Source organism: Mauremys reevesii, linkage group 25, assembly GCF_016161935.1.
Source record: "Mauremys reevesii isolate NIE-2019 linkage group 25, ASM1616193v1, whole genome shotgun sequence".
NCBI lineage: Eukaryota > Metazoa > Chordata > Testudines > Geoemydidae > Mauremys > Mauremys reevesii.
In genome coordinates this window covers 8,174,808-8,184,936 of record NC_052647.1, presented here as the reverse complement: position 1 = coordinate 8,184,936, position 10,129 = coordinate 8,174,808, and the positions used below count along the sequence as shown (strand labels likewise).

General features: G+C 46.0%; 1 long non-coding RNA gene across 1 annotated transcript; it reads right to left on the bottom strand.

Annotated features, from left to right (window-relative positions):
• Positions 1 to 2,080: 2,080 nt before the first annotated feature.
• LOC120391432 lies at positions 2,081 to 3,758 on the bottom strand. The gene is made up of 4 exons (XR_005591306.1): positions 3,728 to 3,758; positions 2,983 to 3,009; positions 2,535 to 2,657; positions 2,081 to 2,120 (listed from the first exon to the last, which is right to left on the bottom strand). It is a non-coding gene; the product is annotated as an uncharacterized LOC120391432 (long non-coding RNA).
• Positions 3,759 to 10,129: the final 6,371 nt, after the last annotated feature.

The following is a 10,129-nucleotide window of genomic DNA, read 5'->3' as shown; positions in this document are numbered from 1 at the left end:
TCAGCAGCTGGGTGCTGGCCTGCAAGGCCCTTTCTCTCCCACTCCTTCCTGAACTGAACCATGTCCTTAGGAGCTGTTGGTAGAGCAGGGGAATGGACAGAGTTAGTACCAGAAAATCCTCCCAAAAGTTCCTCTTAAACAGGTTTAATTGTCACTAAAATCCCTCTCCAAAGCATCTGACCTCCATGTAGCAAAGGAATTACATGTCTAATGGAAGAGCCCTTAGATATACAAGTCCCAGGGACCAGATTCACCTCTGGTGATTGAAGCCAAAGGAGTTACATGAGAGATGAATCTGGGCCCGTGTATGTGATGTCTGCTGTAGACTGTCTGATGGGAGCTGTCTAGCACATTGCATGCTGTTTGATGTCTGCTGCTGTGTTCTATTTCCTGGGCAACTTCTCCCACATTGATTGGCAAAATGACAGAGAGAAGCATTTCTTTTATTAATTTGAATAAGAGCAGAGAAGTCCCCAGCCCAGCTCCTTTTATAACTTCATTTTTATACTGAACGTGCATCAAACTTCCCACCCTCAGCCCTTCACAATATTCTGTTCATGTCTGAGGAACAGGAAGTTTCCTCTGAATGAGTTTCCATACACAGGGCTTAACTCAATATTCATGAATTCCTCTTAGAAGAAGTGATCAGTTTCAACTGGTTCTCTTGGATTTGGCTACTGCAGTGGTGATTTTCTTGCCCAAGTAGTGTCAATGACACTGTAAGAACTTGGTCCCAATCCAGCCCTGGCATAAAATGGCATAGCTTCTGTGGATTTCAGTGGGGCACATGCCCGCTTATCCCAGGAAGAATTGGGTGCTTTCTCCCTAAAATTCACTCCATTGTGGAAAATTCCTCCACAACTGAAGCTTGACCCCCTAAATCTCTGACTCTTCCCTGCTGTAACACAAGAAACAATCTCCACCACGGTTCAATGGACTACTCACATCAAACATTTCCTGGAACCAGTCTGCGGTTGGTTCTTCCTCCAGCAAAGTCTCCACTAGCTTGCCAAGGGCTTCCAAGGATCTCACATAGAGTGACTGAAACCAGAAAAGAAGGAGTGAGGCTCAGCACAGATCATTTGTGTGTGTGGGCTGGGGAAAGCTAACTATAACCTTGCAGGGGGGCCATGTGGGACTGCCATCACCCAGTGCCTGCTGGGCAGAAATACAGTGGATGGTGCCGGAGGAGAATTGTTGTCACGCACTTGTATATGCTGAGCATCCTTTGCTGTCCTGTCTTCCTCTTTCATCTTCTCCAAGGGAGGAAGGGGAAATAAACTTTTGAAGCACTGACCAAGGAGCTCACGGTTTTCCTCCAGGGTCAGAGATGGTTTGAGCTTGCTGGCAGAAGAAAGATAGAGAGAAAAGTCATGCATTAGACTCAGTACCACCTCCAAGTAAAAGAAATGGGTCCAATGACTAGAGATTGTCCCAATCTAGAACCCCAAGTGCAAACAACCCTTCACTTTGCACCTCTCTTAAGTATTGGCTCCTCTAGAAGTAAAGCTAAAACTTCAAATCTCCTTTTAGAGAAACCCACAAGCTTCCTCCCCCCTGCCAGCTAGCCAGACACCTCCCTCCCCATCTGAACTCTGCTCCATTGTACTGCATGCCCCACAACCTCCAATCTTGTGTCTTTCGAGCACAAACCCCCAAATGGACACATTCAAATCCTTAAGAACTAAAGTCCTGCTGGTGAGCAGCATGTGAGCCACAGGGCCACCCAGAGGATTCAGGGGGTCTGGGGTCTTTGGCGATGGGGAATTGCCGCAGAAGGCCCAGCACTTTGGCGGTGGGTCCCGGGCGGAAGTTCCCCGCGCCGAATTGCTGCTGAAGACCTGGGCCCCGTGAGAGTTGTCCAGGGCCCCGGAGTGAAGGACCCCACTCCAGGGGCCCTGAAAATTGCCCCATTTGCTCCCCCCGGGCGGCCCTGGTGAGCCAAACCCTGCAGGCTTTAGACTGCTCCCAACCTGACACTCATGAATTAACAAATAAGAAGGCATCACAGTGCCAAGAAATATGGCAGAAAATAGCCTACCTCAGATGTCCAATGGCAAGAAATGCCTGGTAGCGAACTGAGATGCCAGGGAATCCAGTGGTTCCTGTTTAATGAAGTCCTGAAATGCATGAATGGGGACATCAAAAATGGGAAATGGATTTGAAAGGCAGAGAGGCCTTCCTCTCACACCCTGAAACAGGGCTATATGCCAGACCTGGAATAAACAGACACCGTGCCCAGCAGGCTCTCTGCCTCAGAAATGGGCTGTAGGGCCATCTGCAGGCTATACAGAGGACAGAAAGAGAACTCACAAGACACAAGCCATTCCTTCCAGTTACAGCCCACAATATATGTTAGCATCCCTGCCAAGCTCAGAGTGGACCCAGCATTCTGGGTGCCATGCAGGTAGCTCATGAGACTGCAGTAGTACAGTCACAGCCAATGGATAAAATATCATCTCCCAGAAAACCAGTCTCATTACATTACAACAAACTCTCTTGTACTTCAGTCCTCAAAGCTCCTAATCACTCACCAACATGTAGCCAAGGAGCTCCAGTTTGTATGAGAATTCGAACTCTTGGGAGTCTCTGGTCTCCAAGATGGCACAGCTAATCTCCATGACATTCTGGATGAGGGTTAATTTTAGGTTCATGTCCTACATAATCGAGAAGGAGAAACAAGAGGATGTGGATGAGAAACTGAGAGAAGAACCAGAGTCCAGAAGATAAAGATCAGGAATTAAATCTAGCCTCGGGAGAGGAGAGAGGTGTCCCCAGACCCCAGAAGGTAGAGGACCCTGGCTCTGCACCCACCTCAGAAGAAGAGAAAACCCAGGTTCATCAAATAAATCCAGGCCTACTTACACCAGAGCAGCCAGGACTCCTGCTTGATGTAGCAAGGAAACCAAACTCTGTGCAATTTAAACAAGCAACTTGTGTACAGAAAATGCAAGAGCTGAGGGCAGATTATTTAGAATGTACCTTGTTCGCAACAGTGATGCCCAGCACCTGAAAAACGAAATGCAAAACAGCTATTAGCAATGTTGATAGTCCCACATAACACACATCCTCAAAATGTCCTGGCTGGTGAATATGGAGCAGAGAGAAATCACTATTGTTAAATCTTCCAAAAGGCAGGAAAGGTATCCAGAGGGGGTGTTTTGCAGAGGTCATTATCAGGGGCCATCCTCTGTAGTATTTGCATTTGTGAACTACTGGAAGATCTCAGTTTGGTTCAACTGTTTTTGGCAATGCCTAAGTGAGAGTCTCAGTTAGACAAGGCAGAACTGAATGGCAAAGTGATGTGGAGAGGTTGCACTGAGATGAGAGTCAGGACCAGCAGTCAGGCACCTGGGGAACAGAAATAACGGAGCACACAGACAAACAAGACGACAGATAAGAGGTAAGGGAAGTAGTGAGTCCAAGAAACAGCGTGACAGCAAATCAACTACATACAGGCTAGCACTAGTCTCTCTTGGGTAGCAAAAGATAGAGCTAGATACACATCCATATGAGGGGAGTTAGAGTGTTATTCTGAATAGCCTGAGTGTCACTGCATCTGAATTACTGTGTAGCTGGGGTCTACAGAATTTCAGAAGACTATAGAAAAACCTAGAGAAAATACAAAGAAGAGCAACAAAAATGATACAACATGTGACAGCTCACACTCCGTCCATTACAGTTTTAAATTTGAGTTATGTGACACTTATCACGCAAAAGCTCTTACCTGACCACTGGCTCTGTAATGGAGAAGGATGTTCCTGTGATGTCTGCCTCTACTCGGGAGAGAAGCTGGTCTTTTGGAGCATGGACAGCCACGCTGCTGTAGGCCAGCATCAGGGTGCTGCGAGTCTTGCCTCTTCTCCCATGGTGGTAGTCCTAGACAATCAGAAAGTTCTTCTGATTCCTTTTGCTTTGGAATTCTGATCTGCTGCTGACCGAGGAATTCCTCACAGCAGCAATAGCAGCTTGCACTTGCAAAGCTCTTTTCAGCCAAAGATCTCAAACCACTTGCAAAAAGTATTTAAGCAATATAATAACTGTGAGGCGTGGAGATATTAGTATCTCCATCATTCCCACTAGGTAACTCTGACACAGAGAGCCTAAAATGCTGAACCTACAGCAGTGAAGTACACGGGAGCTTAGTCATTGACACTGGTGGGTACAAGATCAGGCGCTAAATGTCTTGCCTAAGGCTGCACAGTGAGTAAATGGCAGAGCCAGCAGTGGAAGCCCAGAGGCCTAGTCTCCTGCTCTAGCCTTTAGATCAGTGGTTTTCAACCAGAGCTACTTGTGTACCCCTGAGGGTCTGCAGAGGTCTTCCAGGGGGTTTATCAACTCATCTAGCTATTTGCCTAGTTTTACAGCAGACTACTAAGAATGCAAGTACAATATTTATATTCCAGTTGATTTATTTTATAATTATATGGTAAATGAGAAAATAAGCATTTTTCAGTAATAATGTGCTATGACACTTTTTAATAATTTTATGCCTGATTTTGTAAGCAAGTAGTTTTTAAGGGAGGTGAAATTTGGGGTACACAAGACAAATCAGACTCCTGAAAGGGGTACACTAATCTGGACAAGTTGAGAACCACTGCTCTAAATCACAGGTTCCATAATTGTCATCCGTAGCCCACTGGTGGTCTACCTAAAGCAGGCTGGTTGGCCACATGTTGCTTGCCACACCTCCTCATTTCCAGCCACTAACTGGGATTAAAAAAAATGCTAAAAATCCCTAAAGCTTTTCCATGCAAGCGACTGAGGTAGTTCCCACACATTGTGCATGGGAGGGGCGCTCAAGCCATGAGACATCAGATGATAAAAATCATTTGAGAGAACCCCAGCTCCAGAGTGTGCTCCTCTCTGCTTAACTGCAGGCGTCACGTAGGACGCACACACTGGGGGACAATGCGAGCTGAGCAGAGCAGACACTACCCCGGGGCTGCTGCCCCTGGTTTAGAGGGAGAGGAAGTTGGAGAGAAGCCCCTGGCTCCTTTACCTTCAGGCGGCTGATGAACCCAGGAATCGTAACCTTGCTCATTGCAGCCCCAAACTCCTGAAGTGCGTTGAGGGTGAGGTCCAAGTGGCTCTCAGCAGAGAGTGCAAGGATGGAAATGACTCCCTGTCACCCAAGAAAAATACTGGTTAGGATCTAACCCACGAGTCCCTTCCTTTCAGCTGAAGTGGTGTAAAGCGCCAGTCAGGCGTCAGACACATGGGCAGCGGGGGCTGAGTGAAACAGCAATGAAGAGGATATGAAGCGAAATGGCATCTGTCCCAGGCCAGCTCAGAGCTGAGCCCCACAGGAAGCATTCAGGGGTTACTTGGTAAAGTGGGGAGAGGGACAGAGTCCTCACCTGTCTCTCAGGGGCTTCCATATAATCTGTTGCTTTCAAAAATTGATGAAGCTGGGATTTAACGTGGCCCAGGTCCTGACAAACTGCTAAGGACGTTCCTAGCGCCTTATACAGGAAACTCTGAAAGAAAGAGACCGGCACTGACATACCAGTAACAGAACGTGCCAGTCAGTACAGAGCCAGCTCAGCAACACTCAGGAAAGAACAAGATAGCCAAGTCCAAGCACCCATACTGCAGAAACATCCCATCATCTAGCCCAGCCAGAGAACCAACAATGCAGCACAGACAAGCAGCCTGTCCAAGCAAATATTGGAAGGGCAGGGGGGCAAGAGAGCAGGGAACAAGTAAAACAAATTTTATATGCAGAATAAAATATAAAGTAATGAAGCCTTGAGAGAAGCCTTATGCAGCCCCCAACCAGACTTTCAAGGGAAATTTACTAGGAACTAAGGCTTAACCGTGAACAACCGTTTTCCGGGGAGGGGCGGGTAGAGCTGGCCATCTGCTGGTTCAACTCACGGCTTTTCTGGCGGCTCCAGGCACTGTCGTCTATCATCCCCAGAGATGTTCTTAGGAACTGAGTGTAAAAGAAGAGAGTTAAAGCAGATGGTTAATTGCAAGAATTTGGGGTTGTTGTGGGGTTTGTTTGTTTATTTGTTTGGTGTTTTTTTCTTCCTTGTTCTCTCTTGTAAACTTTCCAATATTCAGGTGTCATGGGAAGGTTATTTCCTATTGAGAACTATAAACATCGACAACCCAGATTTCCTCTGCTGTCGTTCTTAACCTTTGTGTGATGATTCCTCTCAGTCCCCAAATCCAGATGGACAGTGAATTGAGAATGAGATGGAGCCAAGAAATCTGACCATTGAGGAGTGATTTTATAGTGGATGGAGGATGGGTCTAGTAAACTTTGAGCAAAGGGCCCTGACTACGAAGGACCAGGCACCTTCTCTGAAGTGCTATGAACCCATTCTGCCACCTCCTGAGGGTCCCCAGGGGAGTGAGGTACCTCACTACCCCTGCCCTTAGCATGAGAAAACCTTCTCTGTGCCTGCCAGGTGTCAGCTCCTGACTCAGCCAGCCACAGGAAACACAAGCACGCCCTTCTCACCCCATCCAGGTTCCACTCTCCTTCTACAGATAAGCAATCGGTACAGTCCAACCGCCGAGCCCTCTCTGCAGCCCCACAACGTCCAGCCCCTGTTCCACTGGACACTCACAGAATTCATAGGGTTGCTACACATCACCTTACCAGTTTCACCTCCGCGTCACCGCTCCATTTCACAGGACTTAGATACATTTATAGTGAAAACAAGCAGAGTTCAATTGACAAAGATCAGAGAGTTGGGAAGCAGCAAGTAAAATTAATGTAAACAAATGGTTACGTAAAAATAAAATCCTAACACACTTCTAGAGCTTGAACTTAGATAACCAAATATTCCCTGTCTCACAAAGGATAGCTCCCCAAATCTCTCTCCCAGCATGAAACACCCAGACCAAAGATCATCCTCCATTCATAAGACAAGGAGCTGTCAGTCTGTCCAATAGATGAAGGATACCTGGGGCCAGATACCTCTGGACCTCCAGATATAGTTCCACGCATCCATTGTCTTCATTTGAAAACAGGGTACCCCCTATTGTTTGCTTGTTTTTCTTGTATCAAATCTCCTCTGGAGACTTCACAATCACTTGATTAGAATTTTCCTCTGTTGATTAGCATCCACTGTGAATAATTACTCACAGGCAGATAAGCGTCTCCTGCCTGAAAGAAACTTGTTTATCACTTTCTGGTGAGCAGCCCCAACTCACAGACCTTAAAAGCATCAATTTCAGTATAGAACCATAGCACCTTATATATTATCCATCCAATCACTGTGCAATGCTTATGATGAGCCGTGTGACACAGGTATCCAGTAAAGGCTTTACATGACACCCTTTGATTATATAGAGATCAGATCCAGGGAATCCTGGGAATAAAAGGTAATAATTGGAGATGTACCAATCTCCTAGAACTGGAAGGGACCTGGAAAGGTCATTGAGTCCAGCCCCCTGCCTTCACTAGCAGGACCAATTTTTGCCCCAGACCCCTAAGTGGCCCCCTCAAGGATTGAACTCACAACCCTGTGTTTAGCAGGCCATGCTCAAACCACTGAGCTATCCTTCCCCAATCCTGTAGCCTAAGTCAGTGGACACCCAAAGGACCAGGAGTCACACCCTCATCTCCCATTGAAGTCAGCCAGAGGTTAGTAACTTTCAGCACTTTGCTGTTTCAGGCCCTAATTTTGAACAGCAGCCAGGAAATCTCAGAAACCTCACAAGAAAACCTAATCTTAGTTGATTTTTTAGCCCAAAGAATTTCAAAGGAGGCTGGATCTGGAATGGGGAACTCCAGAGTGTAATCCAACCCCAAATGGAACTGCAAACCTTCTGGGGCGTATTTGTCACTAGGTCCCTTCCTTTCATTTTCAGCACTCGCCATCAAAGTGTTCCTTGTCTGGATTTACATGAGGCTGCAAAGAGCTCTTTCTGAGCAGAAAGGCTTCTCCCTGAGATACAGTCACCAAACCCTGTCTTGTCTCTTTTCCTTTTGGGGTTTCTCACAGCAAATTTTCTTTTGAGTGGCAAAGAGAAAAAAAGAATCCTTTCAATGTCCCCCAGTGGTGCATTAGCACCATGAGCATGCTGGTTTTCTGGTTATGTTGTGTGTTGTTCCCAGTGGTAACGCAGAGTTATTTATAACTAGCGCTGGTTGAACAATGGTAAGTCCATTTCACAAAGCAAGTGGGAGTTTTTTGTTTTCTTGATTTTTCAACACACACATGAAAAGTGAAAGAAACAAAAATATTTTGCTTTTCAAAATAAAAAATGACCATTATTCAGTTCTTTGTTTTCCCCCTTTCCTTCCCTTTATCCCTCGTCCCCAGGCCTTCCCCCCCCCCTCCCACTTTGTGACTGAAAAAGCCGGGGCGGGGGGAGGGGAGGTAGGGGGGAGGAGACAAACAGGAAAGCAAATGAAAAAAAACCCCAAAAAATCAACTTCAGTTAAAAAAAAACTGAACATTTTCCAGTTGGGTTGGGTTTGTTTTGTTTTGTGTTAAAAAAATTTTTTTGAAAGTGTCCCATGAAAATAAAAAAGGCCAGTTTTCACTGAACAAAAGTTGCAAATGAAATGGTTTGACCAGCTCTGCTTAGAACGAATAGTTTATCATTAATATTTTCCCCAGCTGATACATTTGGAGGGGGGAGGGAGGGCTGTGACAATACAGCTGAAAGCCATCTTGTACCTGAAGCAGCATGTGCTCCCACTGCACGTGGTCCAGGGAATTCTCTGTGTTTCCTATGAAGCAGGAGGCAAAACAATAATGTCAGCTAGGTTAGCAAGAAGAGTCGTCCCAGGAATCTCCTTTGCAATCAGTCCTTCGAAAACCCCTGCTCTGCCAAGCTGTAACATGCCTGCGCTTTCAAGGCTAAATGGGACCTACGCCAACGTTCTTTGTTGGACCCACAGAAAGTATCATGTTATGTACCCTGCTGGCATTTCTATTCAGGGTCAGTCAACCCACCAGGAGTGAGATGCTGAGCACTCCCAATTCCTTTTGACTTTAATGGGAGCTGAGGGTACTTAGCATCTCAGAAAACTGTTCAGCACATCAGAAGACTGGGTTTAATGTGAATACAAACTTTTCCTGCATAATAAAAGATTCTGGACTTGATCCTAACTTGATGTAAATCGGTGTAGCTTCATTGAAGTCAATGGAATTATACTGATTTACATCAGCTGAGAATCTGGCCCCGTTTCTGAATGTCCAGCTCTAACCTACCCTTCTTTAATGTCGGCACAAGGCAGTACTGGGGACTCTGTACAGCAACAACTAGGGAAGATACAGCTCATTTTTAAAATCTTTTTTTGACTATCAAACCCACTTGAACATTGTGGGGTCTGACCTTCATCAGAAACATATCGGGTTTGGGCTCCACGTAGGGTCTGTCATACTCCACAGAGACTACAATGGCACAACCACGTCATTGGAGTTCTGCTGGCATAACCCCATAGTGTAGATGCAGCTACACTGACTGAGGAGGTCAATAGATTCATACCACTGTAAAATTGCTGAAAGACATTATTAGGCCCATAATACCTAGAGTCTACATGGGCACCCACTTGGCCAACCTAGCTTTTATGGCTCAGGCTTCCTTACAGAAAGAAAAACTCTGGGTTTTTAATTGAATCACCCTTGAAAGTAAACATGGGGTTTAATTTTCAGAAACATTCAGTTTGCAAAATCAGACTATATATGGAACCCCAAAATATTTCACTAACCTCCAACTTCATGTGTAATTCACCTTCCCAAACATTAACCTAGCAAAGGTGTGGGGGGAACTGCTGTAAAATTTCCATTCAGCTGAAACCTTCCTGGCCTGATTCTGCCCGGATTGAATTGGCTTCAGTGGTTTAACTCTAGATTTAGCCCAGTGGTTCACAGTTATCCAGATGAAGGAAAAGTGAGGGCCTAGAAGCCCAATTTCAATTCCCACTGTTCCCACATACTGCAACAGGAATGGCACACACGTGTCGATACGGCTGCATTTTCTGGCTTCCTTCTATGCTCCATGGACCGCACTCCTCCTAACTAGCACTTTACCTTCAATGTACTGCAGCAGAGATGGGATCTTTACTCCCACATCTCACCCACTGCTACATGGATATTTTGGTGCAGGGCCTGTAGTAACTGCAAGGCAGCACATCCGTGTCCTTCTCCTGCATAAG